The sequence below is a fragment of the Macadamia integrifolia genome, chromosome 8, assembly GCF_013358625.1.
Source record: "Macadamia integrifolia cultivar HAES 741 chromosome 8, SCU_Mint_v3, whole genome shotgun sequence".
NCBI lineage: Eukaryota > Viridiplantae > Streptophyta > Magnoliopsida > Proteales > Proteaceae > Macadamia > Macadamia integrifolia.
This window is the reverse complement of record NC_056564.1, coordinates 9704960-9720463: the sequence shown is the minus strand read 5'-3', so window position 1 is coordinate 9720463 and position 15504 is coordinate 9704960. Positions and strand designations below refer to the sequence as shown.

Below are 15504 nucleotides of genomic sequence, written 5' to 3'. Positions count from 1 at the left end.
ATGATCTCTAGCTTCATTTGAGAAGCTTTGCAGAATTCTGTGGAAGATAGCCATAGGTTTCACATAGCAGGTTTGCATTGTTGTTTTCACTTCAAAACCAAAGGTGGGATGGAGAGATTGATATTGATGAATGAAGCACTGCTTGAACAATGCACCAGGTACTGAATGTTAACGTGGATTTTTTACCCAACCAATATTATCCGCATCCGGTTATCAATAAACAAAAAATTGCATAATGAATAGTATTTCTAGTCTGTCAGATTAAAAAACTACTTTGCCTGTCCCAACTATGTTGGTGAAGTTGTGAACACTATATGTATTTTTGCAATATTTTCCATCTCATGCAAGCAAAATCGTGTTCCTTATCACATAATAGTATATATAATCGTTCTTTCAATTGACCTAATTTTTTTCCAATATTTATTCTTGACTTTCAGCATATGACTCTTGTACATTGTGTGCGGAGCTATGTGATTTTATTTTATAATCTGTTTTGTTGGTTAATTGTTCTTGGCTGCATTGACATTTCTTTCCCCTGACATCACTTTTGCACCTTTTGTAGTTTTGTGCTTGTTTCCATTTGTAACAATATGGTTTTTTCCCCCCCACTTTCCGACTTCATTGTTGTACTTCTTTTGGTCTGTGTGGTGTCTTCTCTGATATTTGAAAATAGTCTTAATTCTTCGATTGTTTTCCACCAGAGCCTTTTCTTGGAAGAAAGGAAAGAGTAATGTTACTGTGGATGACCTTGTAAATGTAATCACGCCTAAGGGCAGAGGTGTGGTTTCGTTTTTCTTTTTCCTCCTCATGTCCTCTTTTGTCTTTGTTTAATTCCTTATGCCCTTATTACACTTTAGCTTCTAGTTATCCACATGAGCTCTGGTGACCACGACTACTTCTTATATATATATATTCGTTTTAAATTGTTTTTTTTTTCTATCCATTTGTCAGAAAGTCGAACTGCTGTATCACTGTAAATTATTTTTAGTAATACGTGGTGGCGCTAAATGAATCTTGCTACTGTAGTTCCTCCATTTTCTGCTATTTCTGTGAGCGCAACCATCATGTAAGGTGAGAATTTTAATTCCTAAACGATGGTTTGCAAATAAATAAACGAGTTCCACATAAGGTAGAAATATCTAATAAAATGGTTGATCGGGTATTTGCTTTGAAACCCTTAGTAAGTATTTACAGATTCCTCTCTGTAAGCTTGCATTACTCAAAACCAGAATGTCAAGAATTTCTGCGGAAATAATGGATAAAACCCCCAAGATCGAATTAACTATTTGTTTCGCAAGAAACCACGACTTTCCCTATTGAGAAGTGATCCTACAAGGACTTAAAATTTTCTTACCAGCTAATCGATTGATTGAAGAACCTAAAGACTAGAATTTTTCAATATACCTTTTATATCCATTGAATTTTCTAGAAATTACTTTTGATCTTCCCCTAAATAATAGGTTAAATGCTATTTGCTAGTCTTGTTCATATATGCGTGTTGGGTACTACTTGTCATGTTCAGTATATCCATGGAATTTTCTAGAAATTACTTTTAAGCTTCCCCTAAATAATAGGTTAAATGCTATTTGCTAGTCCTGTTCATATGTGCATGTTAGGTATTGCTCGTCGTTTAGATGCTTATGTTGCTATAGTGATAATTGATGGTGATGCTCAAATGATCTTTTTGGTTGGATTGATGATTTGGGTTTTCTTGTAGGATTTTGAATGAAGGAAACACAGGTCATGCTTATAATGGTGTACTGTGGGTTCTGGAGGTATTTCTCACTGTTTAATACATAGTTCTCTAATTTTCTTAATATCATATCATTTTTTTTTTGAGTCCATAATTCAATATGTTTATGACTACATTATTGTCATCTATTTGTTGAACTGTTCTGGTTTTGTGGGCTTTATTGGTAATATTTCCGAGTTGCAGTGGCCTTGAAGTTGCAGTGGCTTGGCTCCCCATGTGCGATGCATTTGATGGGGAGCCAGGCCTACATGAACTCTCTTTTGTGCTGCTTCCCCAAGCAAGTGTGGATATACTTTACAGTGCTCATCTCTCACGTCTATCAAGGTATTTGGCTATTTGTTGAAAGAATTAGAAGTTAATTGATACCTTTGGAAATGTGGTTCCATATTTTCATTTGGTGTTAGATTATTATTATTTTTCTTATAAAGAATAGGTATTTTATTGATATGAAGGAGGAAAAAAATTAAAAAACAATGTATAAAAGGATGCTATTGCCAAAATGGAGCCTCCAACATTTGGACCCCCTGTTGAAGCGCCCCAATCACTAAACTTGTTTAGTCTGATTTTCTTACAATTCAAAATTCAGGCTAAGGTATCATCATGGAGGTTTTAAATGATTGGTTAAAATAAGATTTAAGGCATGTAACTTGCAATGCTTCCTTAAATTACTTTTTTTGGGGATGAAAATGATAAGGTGGATATAGAATTCTTTTAGTGGTTATTTCTTCTTGAATTTATTTTCTTAAAACATGATGGTGTAGACCAATTCTCCATTGAAGTATGGAGGCCTAGATGCATCCATTCCTTCAGGTGGTCGATTAAATGTGGTCATGGTCTTTGATTCACTTTAAGACAAATTAGTCTTTTACATTGAGCTCCCGCTCTGATTCCAATTGAAATAACCTAGAGGGAGGTGAATAGGTTACACTAGTGAAAATTAAATTCTTTTCGTTGTATAGGTCCAAATGTGATTGTAAATAAAATACAGAATGAATATAAAACTAGCACAATCACACAACACCAAGAATTATAGTGGTTCGACTCAATCTGAGTCTAGTCCACTCCCTACAAGAATCCTCTTATAAGGTATTCCACTAGTTATCTCTTTCAGTACGGTAGGTAGGGAAGAAAATCTTTACAATCTTTTTCATGGATAAGAGTATCCTTACAAATCCCCTTTACAGGCAGAGAGACGCCTTTACAATCTTCTTTGCAGGTAGAGAGGCACCTTATACTCTTTTAAGGATAAAATGTTCCTTACAATCTCTTGAGGATGACAGGGTCCTTACACAAGCTTAAGTACAGTCTAGACTTAATGTAAAATAGAAAATGGAGAAGTGGTATAAAAGAGGATTACCTCTGGTGTGGTGCAAATGAAATATGCAATGATGATAGAATGAATGCACCTATTGAAGTCTTCTTGATGCTTGTAATGTAAATGCCAAGATATAGATGAAGACTTGTAGATGGTCTTGAGTTCCTCTTGAATGTAAAATGAAGAATTTGAGGATAGAATGAATGCACCTTTTGAAGTCTTCTTGACGCTTGTAATGTAAATGCCAAGATGTAGATGAAGACTTGTAGATGGTCTTGAGTTCCTCTTGAATGTAAAATGAAGAATTTGAACTGAAGAGATGGTGTAGACCAATTCTCATTTCTAGTGCTCAAATAATGCTTCTCCAAAGTTGAGATTAATTGTTAATTAATGAGTAGCATTAGATGTATTTATAGGTGAGCTTAGGAGAGCATTTTAGGCAGTAAATCTCACTTAAACGGTAATATTCTGGGTCCACCGGTCAACCGGAAAGATCCGTTATAGCAAAATAGCAAAATATAGCCGTTGGGGCACTTCCAGGAAGTCACTAGTTGATTGGGACTTTCTGCCGGTCGACCGGATATGTCTTGGACAGTTCCGGTCGACCGGGGCTTCCAGCCGATCGACCGCCAACATGACACTCTGTTTTGACAGAATGTTGTCATACCGACCAGTCGTCAGTGTTTTGACCATAACTTTTCGGTCCGACCTCGGATTGACTTGAAATCAGTTGTGTTGGAATAGTGACTCGATTTCCTACAACTTCCATGAAGGTTTCATCTCCTGATACCAACTCTAAGATTGCCCAAAATGCCCTTGAGTCAAGTTAATGTGGTTTTCACAGAATTTCACCATAACACATTTTTCCTAATATGTTCCTCACCACTTGGAGACTTTCCATACTTGGTCAAGGTATGCTCTATGGTCATTCTAGTATGATGCAATGCACATATATATGTGGAAGTTACAAATTACACGAAAAATGACCAATCTATCCTAGTGGTCTTCTTCTTCACTTGAACCTTCCACTCTTTGGCACTTCATCTTCTTTTCTTTTTGTTTGCAATTCCAAGTCTTCGAGCTTCATGTCTTGACTTCTTGAAGCTTGAATTCTTCTAATACCTTCTTCAAGTATTGATATCAACTTGTTGATACTTCTCATTTGATGACTTCAATCTTCATTTCTTCCTTTCATTCATCAAATTCGATCTTTGATATGAAGTCTCTACAAAACAATACTTCAAGGCAAATTGTGAAATACCTTTATATATCTTTGTTATCACCAAAACCAACTATAGGAGTGTGGGCATATCCCTAACAAAATGAAGATGGCTGAAGAAGGCATCTCTTTACCCATTTCTTCAGAAAAACATTTTGCACATAGGGATACTAAACTATTTCTTAAAAAAAATCATTTTTCTCAAGTAGTTACCAGACCATTTTTATGTTTTGATAAAAAACGGTTTTTATTAATATTTTTGTTAAATATGTAAAAATAAAAAAGAAAAATGATACCAAAGAGGGCCTAAGAGGTGACTATGGATCAATGGAATAATGGTTTACATTTTTCTCTGTCTAATTTCATCTGTGTTTGCTTAAATATGAGCGAGAAAGGAGATATTCAACCCCCGCCCGCCACACCCCCACACCCTAAATATAAGAAAAGGAAGGAGAATATTGCTTGCACATTTTATGCAGCTTGGTACTAGCTGGCATATAATCTGGACCTGTTTATGCATGTGCTACCCATATTCAGTAACATGACTTGCATTGTAAGTTTTACTTCTTTTGCTTCATTTGTTTCCATTGTAATATTTCCTACTTCTGCTACATTCCCCATTCTAATGACCATTACTTTGGAGATTGTTGTTGATTTTGTTTCCTCCAAAGATGTGAGTTTGATCACATCAGTAGCATTATTTTTTCCCTCTTGATATGTGCAATAAACTTTTTTTTAATTGTAAGAATTGCATCCTACATTGATTTGTATTTACTTTATTTAATGATTTTCACCAGTTTCAACATTATATGGGTTTTATTTTCAATCTAACAGGTGAAAGTATAATATGCCTGATTGTAAACTGTGTTAAGAAATATAAGGTAACTAATGTGAAATATTTCTTTACTTAACTCTTGTCTAATACAGTACGTCTCTTTTTAGACATAGTCATGATAAAAGGTGCCAAGAAGCAGAATTGGGTCAATCTATCAGGCTTCACTTACTTCTGATAACCTTAATAACACCAACGTATATAAAAAAAATAAAAAACTAAAAATAATTTCCTAGTGTCGAAAGGGGGAAACAGATTAGATGCTATTGCTAATGAATGCATTGACACAGTATGCAAAATGACTTGAAGACAACATATGGCCATGTGAAGTAGATGTACGTTGGTGTTATTAAGGTTGGAGTAGATGTACATTATTATATATATTGTTTGAGGAATGTGGAGACTTGGGGAAGTTCAATAAATACGTACATGTCATCAGCCTTGTTTTATTTTCTGATTAAGTAGCACTGTCTGACGACTTTGATCTATTCCACATCATAAGTGGGATTAGACAATGGGTTTGTTTAATGCAGTTTTGGGTTTTAGAAATATTCTAGGTGAACAAAGTTGTCTGGAAGAAGAAATCTTAAGCATTGCGTGCCTGGGAATCAAGACAGCATAACTCCTTATTTTGCTACGTCATCTGATAATTTGGCTTCTCTTTATCAGCCTCAGCTTTCATTGGAATGAGCAGTTTAACCAGGAAGTTGGGAATCTAGTGTCCCTGATGGGAATAAAAAATCTCCCCGATGGGATGATTGTATTGTTATCGTTAATCCATATGTTTTTTTTTTTGGACTATCATTTGGATTTATTGATGAAGAATAGAAGGTAGAAGTACAACCCCATAGGGCAATAGTTATTCTCCATAATTATTGGCTTCCTCCAATTCTGCTTTGCACCTCATCACTTCGTACTTTTCAATAAAAGTTTCCGAGGTATGTGTCTTACTATGCAAATATTTGCTCTTTTTTCCCATTATGACTTCATGGTGACATTTATTGTTTAAACTTTAAAGGGACGAGAAAATTCTCTCTCCCCTCTCTTAAACACGCGTGCACACACACACACACACACACACGCACTTGCACACTTCATAGCTCTGAAGTAGGGAAGCATTCTTCCATTTACCTGGTTTTCAATCCATTGGGACTTGTTTTTACCCATTTTTTTGAGATTAAGACATACCTGACATCTTTGTTTTGTTGGTAGTTGTAAAATTTATTCTTAGAAGAGATTTATGGTCGTAATTTAATGAAACTTTTTTTTTTTTAATTGTCTTTCCACACATTACTTTCAATTTGGTTGGGTGTCCATAAGACATATATTTGGGTTGTTGCACCTAGGGCTTGAGATCAAATCCTGTGTTCATCCCAATTACCTGTATATGTGTGTACATTCATTTTCCATTTTATTTACTTTTTTTTTTGTAGGGTGAACTTCGAGATGTTTTATGTCTGAAAAAAATCTACTGAGAGCTGTTCTTGGATTACTCAAATGTAAGGTTTGGTTTCTGTAATTTCTTGTCTTAAGATTATTGTTTCTCGATATATTAACAAGATTGTTTCAGTTTAAAGTTAAATTTAGTATGACCAAGAATTGGCTGATCTTTGATCAAATCAAACTTATTTTCAACAAGATTGGAAGTTATTTTTATTTGCTGTTTTTCTCTGATGGGTTCCATATTGACGGAGAGACGGACATTTTGTTCTTCTTTGGTGAAAATTTCTGTTTGAAAAATTAACTGCTTAACTGCTATGTTCTTGCATTTTCATGGTCTTTTCTCGAATCGTGCTAGTAAAGACAGGTGTAACAATATCCATGACAGGACTGGGAACATCATTCGCTCAAGTAGTCCGTGTCAAAGAAAGGGGGGAGAGTTGACCTATTTCTGTGTAAATGCTATATGCTGATCTGTCTCAATTTAGAGATTGCATGATGACACTGCACCTTAAATGGTGCTGAAAGCAGTCTCTAGATGTTAAAACATGTTTAGATCCTTCTACACTTCACAATGCTGTAGTTTAGTAAAGTGTTCAATGTCATGTTCTGCCACGTATACATAAGTGGTTTCATCTGATGTAGAACTCCACACTTGTCTCAGTGGTAAATTATCCTGGAAATAGAGGCTCTAATTTTGATGCAAAGATTTTGAGAAATTACAAAACTACCATTAGAGGGGGGTTGAATATAAGAATTTAAATGGAATCTCTGTAATTTTGAGTTGAGCTAATTCCTCTAGTCCTTTTGGCCTGAAATGTTACCAATGAGATGGGCACACGGTTCTCGCTTTCCCCCCTTTTTGTATAGCATAAGGTAAAATTTATTAATGCACAAAGAGGTATATATATGTATATATATTTAATGTACAGAAAAAACAGAGGAAATGCCTACAATAAAGTTTATGACAATGTATGGGGAAAAACTTTTATCTCTTGTGCAGATCATTCTTGTATGGGATGTAACCAAAAAACACTCTTGAGGAAGCCTTGACATTAAAAAAAGCTTTTTTGGACATCTCATGATAGATCTCTCACTAATATATATCATATGAGTCTAATTTGTTACTTTATGATGCCTTATCCTTTCTTTTCATATGCAATAAGAAATATCGTAGGGATCAATCTGTATAGCATCTTTAGCTTTGGGGTTTAGAATTTAAATCTAGATCAGTTCAATTGGTATCATCTTGAGGTCAGATGGTGGAAGATATTACAACAAAGTATTTTCAACCCATAGTTCTAAATTTCTGTAAAAAAGCCGAAATTTGGAGGTTTATCTCAGTCTCAACCTTAGTCAAAACACAACCACCAGGGACTTGACGAGTGTATGAGGTTTTGATCAAAATTTCGATGAAATTATAATAATGACTGAAATGGTAAAAAAATTTGCTTGAAATAGTTGAAATTTTGTACTATCCAATATTATGTTCCTTCATTCCTATTTTTTTGCAAAATGTTCTATGTTATGAGACTAAATTATGTGTAGAATAGGCTATAAGAAAAAGGAAATAGTAGGCTACGTCGTTCCGTAGAAACCTATGGTCTGACACCAAACTACCAATTTGGGGGTTTTTCCACCAATCTAATAATTCAAGCATGTTTGAACATTCTTAAATAGGTACAATAAGTTTCAGTTTCAGGGAAAAAATTCCATAATTTGGCCATCAAAATGGCCATTTCGGGTTGAGCTGTGGAACAGACCAAATTTCGAGCCTATTTTGTAGATTTTGACCCTAAATTTTGGTTTGACTTTGATCAGTGTTGCTAAAAACTGAAATTTGGAACTAGTAATGAAAGCTTATTTTAACAAACCAGGACCATTAGTGGAAGGAGGGGAGAGAGAGAGAGAGCCTCAGACTGTATGTCTATCATGGGAACTTCCTTTATTTATAACTACTGTAACAAACTACAGTTGTAGTCTAAATAGGAAACTTACTCTTATTGGGAAACCCCCCAACTCGTGACTCAATCTCAACAGGAACTTTGTTCCAAAGCTGCTCGACTGAATGACAGTGTAGAAAGAGCTTATCTGCCATTATATATATATATATATATATATATTTGTACCCTTGTTTGTATAAATCCCCAAATCAACCTCTCTTCCCCATTCGAAGGTTTGGTTCTTTGTGTCCTAAATTAGAGGTGTCTTCCCACTTCACATGTATATTGGGCCTTGGCAATGGCAGAGTTCCGCACAAACTCCCAATTTGCAATCCTATAATCCTCCCTCCCCTAGATTTTCTTCTCCCTATCCAACTTTCTCTCGTTCTGTCGTCTAACTGATTTGTCAATATTCGTTCAGGACTTGTAGTCCCATTGTGGATCCCAACTACTTTAGTACTCTCAATTGAAAAATTCCCACCACCAAATCAACCAAATCATTGCATAGTTCTTGTGTTCCCAACCATAATTATCCATCTCTGGTGCTTACACACCAAAGGGAAAAAGATCAATGCCATGTTCTTACCTGTAGTAATTGAGATGAAGACAATTACCACGAACAAATTCAAATGAAGCCATGCTTGATAGTTACCTAGCTTGGGAGCCTCAAGAGATATCTGAATTGCAGGCGTACATTGAATTTCATAACTACAGAGAGCAAGGGTACGTGCAGCCTTGACTCTTGAGATGAGACTGGCGACGAAGAGGAAAGAGATAAGGAATTTGTTCTGGCATTTGTCCCTTTCTTGAAGACTCGACTTCTGTTTCTTCAAACAGATAATCTAGAGGTAGCAATTATCCTTTCTAGATGAGACTTCAGCTTCTACTTCTTCAAACGAATTCTCCATAGGTTGCAATTATGGTTTTATGGAGAGAGTCCAAAGTCCAGACCCAAGTCAAAGGTAGGGTTCCAACATCTCTTTTTTTCTCTCTCCTTTTTTTCTTACAAGATTTAACTAAAATAAAATGTTCTCAGAGCTCTAACAGTTACAAAGAAACAGAGGTGTTATGTATAATAGGGTAAAAAAGGGTCTTCTAATTTTAAGTTGAAGATGTTATGCTTTAGGGGTGCAGTTGATAATTCAAGATAACTAGGGTGGTATAAGACAAAGTTAAAAAATTAGTGGTGGTACAAGATAAATTTCCTATTAAATAGTTATTTATTTATATATTTATTTTTTAAAATTAGCAGCAAGGAAATTTTTGGAAGGGAAAAAAGAAAGGGGTGATTGGTAAAGGCTCAGGAAGAGTCATTGAAGAAAAAAACAATAAGAGGACCAGTTAGTTTAGTTTGACCACATTTGCCGAAAAATAACCCCAACACACCCCCCATCCCCCGGCAAGAAAAAAAACCACCCCTAGAAATCTCCGTAAAAAACCACCTATGAAGCCCACTACACTGCAACACTACCACTGCCGATTAATGTAGACTAGGATAGGGGTCTAAACAAGTCTCATTTTGCGGGAACTTTTAAAACAAAGAACAACCAATCCAACCCCAACAATATAACAGTCTAACAGAAATCAGAATATTATCTACCAGTCCAGCAGAATATCGATCTCAAAAGATAAGAATAATAGAATTCCAAGTCAACAGTGGTTCTTTAGGGATAGACCAGGAACAAATAGGAGTCTAATAAGGTTCAGAACAACAGAATAATATGAATAGCAGTCCAGAAATTAATAACAGCAAGAAGCAGGCCTATCGATTTAATATCAGAGTCTACAGGCCACTAAAAGACGAAAACAAGGAGAAATCTGATAACTCAGTAATCAGAGGTCAGATGACCTTCAAATCTGGATCGAGTTCTCCTTTATACCAGTAGTACCTTGGGTTTAAAAATCAGACAATAGTGACCAGCAGATAGGGCTGGACAGAGGTTGAAAATTCCTCCCAGAAAAAACTATCGCCTAAGACAGATCTGATGTAAGAGAAGAAGAATACCTGGTCTGTAGAGCAGTATGAGAGACTTGTAAATAACCTTGAATAAAGTAGAAGAAGAAAATACTTGTATTAGATCCTCCCGGGCTTCCCACTGTAAGGAGTCGAATGGATCATACACCACTCCCTTCCACTGTGATCAAACACACAACAGTCCCAGTAGAGACATAGCAACAAGCTTCTTCTTTTCATTCATAAATCGTGGGGCTTAATGGGAGCCCTCTTCTTTATTTATAATAATTATGGGAGTTACATAAAATAGAAACTAACTTTAGTTTTCAAAAATTGAAATAGAAACTTACAAAATAGAAGGTCTTCTAATTACTAAAACTAGAAATAGAAACTAGGAATTAAAAGTACTGAAATTAGAAACTAAATAAACTGGATTTAGAAACTAAATAACCCCATCAATGCCCAACTAAAAAGGAAACTAATGAAAGTAGGAAACGAACTAGTAATCCAGTACCCAATCTTAGAACCTCTCTTTTAGACCCCAAAAAGTGGCCTAATACACTCCAAACCACATGGACTGAAGGCCTAACACATATACAACCCAACCCTAGGCTTATTTCTAGTAAAACAAGTCTGCATCAACTCTCCCCATGAAAAAATGTCCTCGAATTTTACAGTGATGAGGTGGGAACATGTGAATAGCAGCCGTAACCGTTCCCAAACAGAATTCAGGTTACTTGTAGACTTTTGGAAGGTGTGAATTTTATTGTGAATGTTGTATGCATAGAGTCATCAACATTGGTAACATTTTCATCAAGTATTGGAGGAACAAGACCTTCCTTTTCATCATAAATCTCAAATAGTTGTTGTGGAGTGCTTTCACTTATTACCTCATCTTTCACGGCTTCAGTTTTGTTTACTATGCTCTCTTCAATGTAGAACTCTTCAGTGAAATCTTCTATCTCTTGACCTTCTATCTTTGAAGTTTCAAGAACTATATCTTCATTTGTAACCTTGACTTCAGGTTCGTTTGGTTCAAATAGAGGTATCTTCACTTCCCATAGAGGCATTATAGATCCTATTAATGATCCTGGGATACCAACACGTCGTTCCATTGCAGCTAATCGCTTATGCATTTGCACCGTTCCTTGATTCAGTTCTATCAACTCCTTAACGATATAATCAAAGACCTCAGGACTTATTTCACCATTGGCCATGTTCAGCTCTAATAGTCTTCCAAGGTTGTTCTCTATATGCTCTGATACCACTTAATGTAGACTAGGATAGGGGTCTAACCAAGTCTCATTCTGCAGGAAATTTTAAACCAAAGAACAACCAATCCAACCCCAATAATATAACAAAAATCAGAATATTATCTACCAGTCCAGTAGAATATCGATCTCAAAAGATAAGAATAACAGAATTCTAAGTCAACAATGGTTCTTTAGGGATAGACCAGGAACAGATTGGAGTCTAATCAGGTTTAGAACAACAAATAATATGAACAGCAGTCCAGAAATTAATAACAGCAAGAAGCAGGCCTACCGATTTAATATCAGAGTCTACAGGTCACTAAAAGACGAAAACAATCAGATGACCTTCAAATCTGGATCGAGTTCTCCTTTATACCAGTAGTGCCTCAGGTTTAAAAATCAAACAAAAGTGACCAGCATATAGGGCTGGACAGAGGTCAAAAATTCCTCCCAGAAAAAACTATCGCTTGGACAAATCTGATGTAAGAGAAGAAGAATACCTGGTCTGTAGAATAGTATGAGAGACTTGTAAATAACCTTGAATAAAGTAAAAGAAGAAAATACTTGTAGTAGATCCTCTCGGGCTTCCCACCGCAAGGAGTCGAATGGATCAAACACCACTCCCTTCCACTGTGATCAAACACACAATAGTCCCACTAGAGACATAGCAGCAAGCTTCTTTTCATTTATAAATCGTGGGGCTTAATGGGAGCCCTCTCTTTATTTATAATAATGATGGGAGTTATATAAAATAGAAACTAACTTTAGTTTTCAAAAACTGAAATAGAAACTTACAAAATAGAAGGTCTTCTAATTACTTAAATTGGAAATAGAAACTAGGAATTAAAAATACTGAAATTAGAAACTAAATAAACTGGATTTAGAAACTAAATAACCCCATCAATGCCCAACTAAAAAGGAAACTGATGAAAATAGGAAACTAACTAGTAATCCCGTACTCAATCTTAGAGCTTCTCTTTTAGACCCCAAAAGTGGCCCAATACACTCCAAACCACATGGACTGAAGGCCCAACACATATACAAACCACATGTTCTGGGTTGATAGTGTTTGTATTAGATTGGGATTTGAAGTGTGCCCTCCAATCACTATTTGTTGGGGTGGTAAATAGAAATATTCACACTGATAGCCCTTTTTTTTTTCTTTTTTTTTTTGAATATGATTATTGCCTAGTTTGTTTGACCCTTTATTTATTTATTTTTTTGGGTGAATTAATAAATGCATCAAAAGTAGGAGGGAGAATATATCCCCTAACAGAGATTACAAACCCTATAAGGGTAACCAAAGTCCAAAAGGACAGCAACCAAGGCTCAGTAGGCTTGAGGAGTGGCCCCCAAGGGCAAAAACAAGATCCAGAAGCCCAACAACTTACAATTCAAAAGCGCACATGGGTTGAATAGGAACCTAGAAGTCTAAGGTGGGTGCAAACTAGGAAATTTGGAGGTAAGGTTTCACCAAACCCTACTAATAGGTCTCGACACTTCAACTTCCAACCGTCTAGACATGAATCGGAGTTCTGACGGAAAAGGCAGGCACGACACCAGGGCGCAGGCCTTGTGGTGGGTTGAGCATGATTGGGAAACATGTAGGTTGCAAGCCGTGCACAAAGCTTGCCAAAATCACCGGGACAACGTTAGTCTGCCATGGATTAAGAAGAGAGCATGGCTAGGTCAGTGGCACCAAAGCACACTCGAACATTGCAATGACTCAAGGATGAGCGCCAACACACCCAGCTAGTGTCAGGGGGGAAAGGAGCCAACGAGTCAATTCGGGAGCAGGTAGGAGCAGCGATGGCGACTTAGCTATTCTCGAACAAAGCAGCAACTTGAGGAAGAGCAGCGGCGGGCCTAGAGCTTGCTGTGGAAGGAGCCAGCGATTCCAGCAGTGAGGATAAGGAGGATCTCGGCAAGACCATCAGCAAATCAGAGATGGGAGTGGAAAGAAGGGGAGGCGGCTAGGGTGGATCGCGACCTCTCGGAAATGTGAGAAGAAGAAGAAGAAGAAGAAGAAGAAGAAGAAGAAGAAGAGGAAAAAGGTTCAAAGGAAGAGGGTGAAGAAGAAAAGGAAGGAGAGCAGAGGATGCGAGGGAGAGGGAGAGGGAGAGGGTGAGGATGAGAGAAGAAGAGGGAGGGGGAGGGAGGGGGAGGGGGAGGGAGAGCAGGGGGAGCAGCCCGACAAGAGACCAGGCTGCTTCAAGCAGCGGCGCTAATAGGGTTCCTGTTCTCGCGAGCGTTAGGTCAGAGCGAGAGGGGGGAAGGTTAAAACTCGTGGATTAGGTATGTTCAATCATTTTTTGTTTGACCCCTTATTAACTTTTCAAGAATGCTACATTTGTTTTAGTATCTGGAGGAAATTGAAAATCTGGTGTATACACCAAAACCAGATTACAAAGGGTGTTTCAAAGGAAAAAATGTGAAAAACGAGGTAATGAATTCCCATTGTGCATATTTTTTTCATCAAAACTATCCTTTTATATTTCTATCAATGTACAAGAGGAGCTCCTTGATAGTGGTTTGTTCACGTGCAAGAGGTGAAACCCGGTACATATGTCACATACAATGTTGATTTCTTTGACTAGCCATTTTTGTAAACTAGAGCAGCTTGTCAATGAATTGTATGGTTCGAAAACTCGCCGAAATTTCGGTTTTTTTTTTTTTTTCTGAAACAGAATAAGGTCCGAAATAACATTTGTACAAAATTTTGACTGTCTCAGTACATTCAATGTGTTATAAATACTATATCTCGGTCGAAATTTCGACTCTGTCTCGCCTGTCTCGGTGGTTTCGGTTCCATTTGTATATTTTGAAGGAAAAACACTCCAACAAGCCTCTAATTAGCCATCATCACACATTTTGACTTTCATTGGACTTCTACAAGATCTATACATTCAAAGCTTAGGAAAGGTAAAGTTCTCTCTCCAAAACCAGGTAAAATTTTCAAAACAGTTCGACAGTTGCTGCAAAACAAAGGTGCAACTCTAAAACAATGTCATGTCCTAATATTTTTGCATTTTTATGCTATAAGTATGTTTATTAATCTTAAAATAAGTTACCCACCAAGTTTCAGGTCAAAATATGACCGTTTGACCACCAAAACAAAAAAATACACCATTTTGGCCGAAATTTCGCCAAAACGAAATGAAATTTCAGTTTCTGAACCCACTGAAATACCGAAACGAATTGAAATTTCGAACCTTGATGAATTGTAATGAGTGGTTATGTTGTTGCTATCCTTTTTTATATGCCTTGAGATAAAATTCGTCTGCCTGATAGAAAAATTCGTTCAACCAAGAAAATTGTACAAACAAGGGGAGGTGGAGAGGAAGGAGATGGTAGGGGAGGTGGAGAGGTAGAACTTCTGTCCCCCGTTTCCCTTTTCTAATTCCTTCCAACTGGATTCACATGTCGCATTGCATCAAAGAGGAGTACTATTACTTCCCTTTCAGAAATTTAAATCTATTTAGCTTTTTTTTTTATTTTTTTTATTCTAATGTCAAGGTCTATGCTACAGGGTATTTAGAAGTATTCTAATGCAAAGATCTATACTTAAGGGTGTTAAGAGACCAATACTGTAAACGACTTCTAACACATACACCTGAATTGCTACTGAATATATCTAACGTAAAGATTTGGTTTCTTGTACCAGGCGTATCTCTTTTATTTTTTTTTTGTCTTTTCAAGGTTATATTTTCCCCTTCTCTTCTTGACCTTCAAATGCAGATTGGAATGTGGCCATTCTTCGAAAAAGTTATATGATCCACAAAAAAAAAAAAAAAA

General features: G+C 36.5%; 1 long non-coding RNA gene across 24 annotated transcripts in view; it reads left to right on the top strand.

The window, feature by feature from the left end:
* Positions 1-6: 6 nt before the first annotated feature.
* Positions 7-15504, top strand: part of LOC122086986 — a 40218-nt gene continuing 24720 nt past the window's right edge. For 12 of the 24 annotated variants that reach the window (XR_006142609.1, XR_006142595.1, XR_006142615.1 and 9 more), the window contains exons 1-5: positions 7-158; positions 702-778; positions 1718-1775; positions 1937-2077; positions 6553-6618. This is a non-coding gene — a long non-coding RNA (uncharacterized LOC122086986). Of the gene's footprint in view, positions 159-701; positions 779-1717; positions 1776-1936; positions 2078-5121; positions 6624-15504 lie in introns of all 24 variants that reach the window. The other 12 variants (XR_006142614.1, XR_006142599.1, XR_006142596.1 and 9 more) reach the window with 5 other exon arrangements.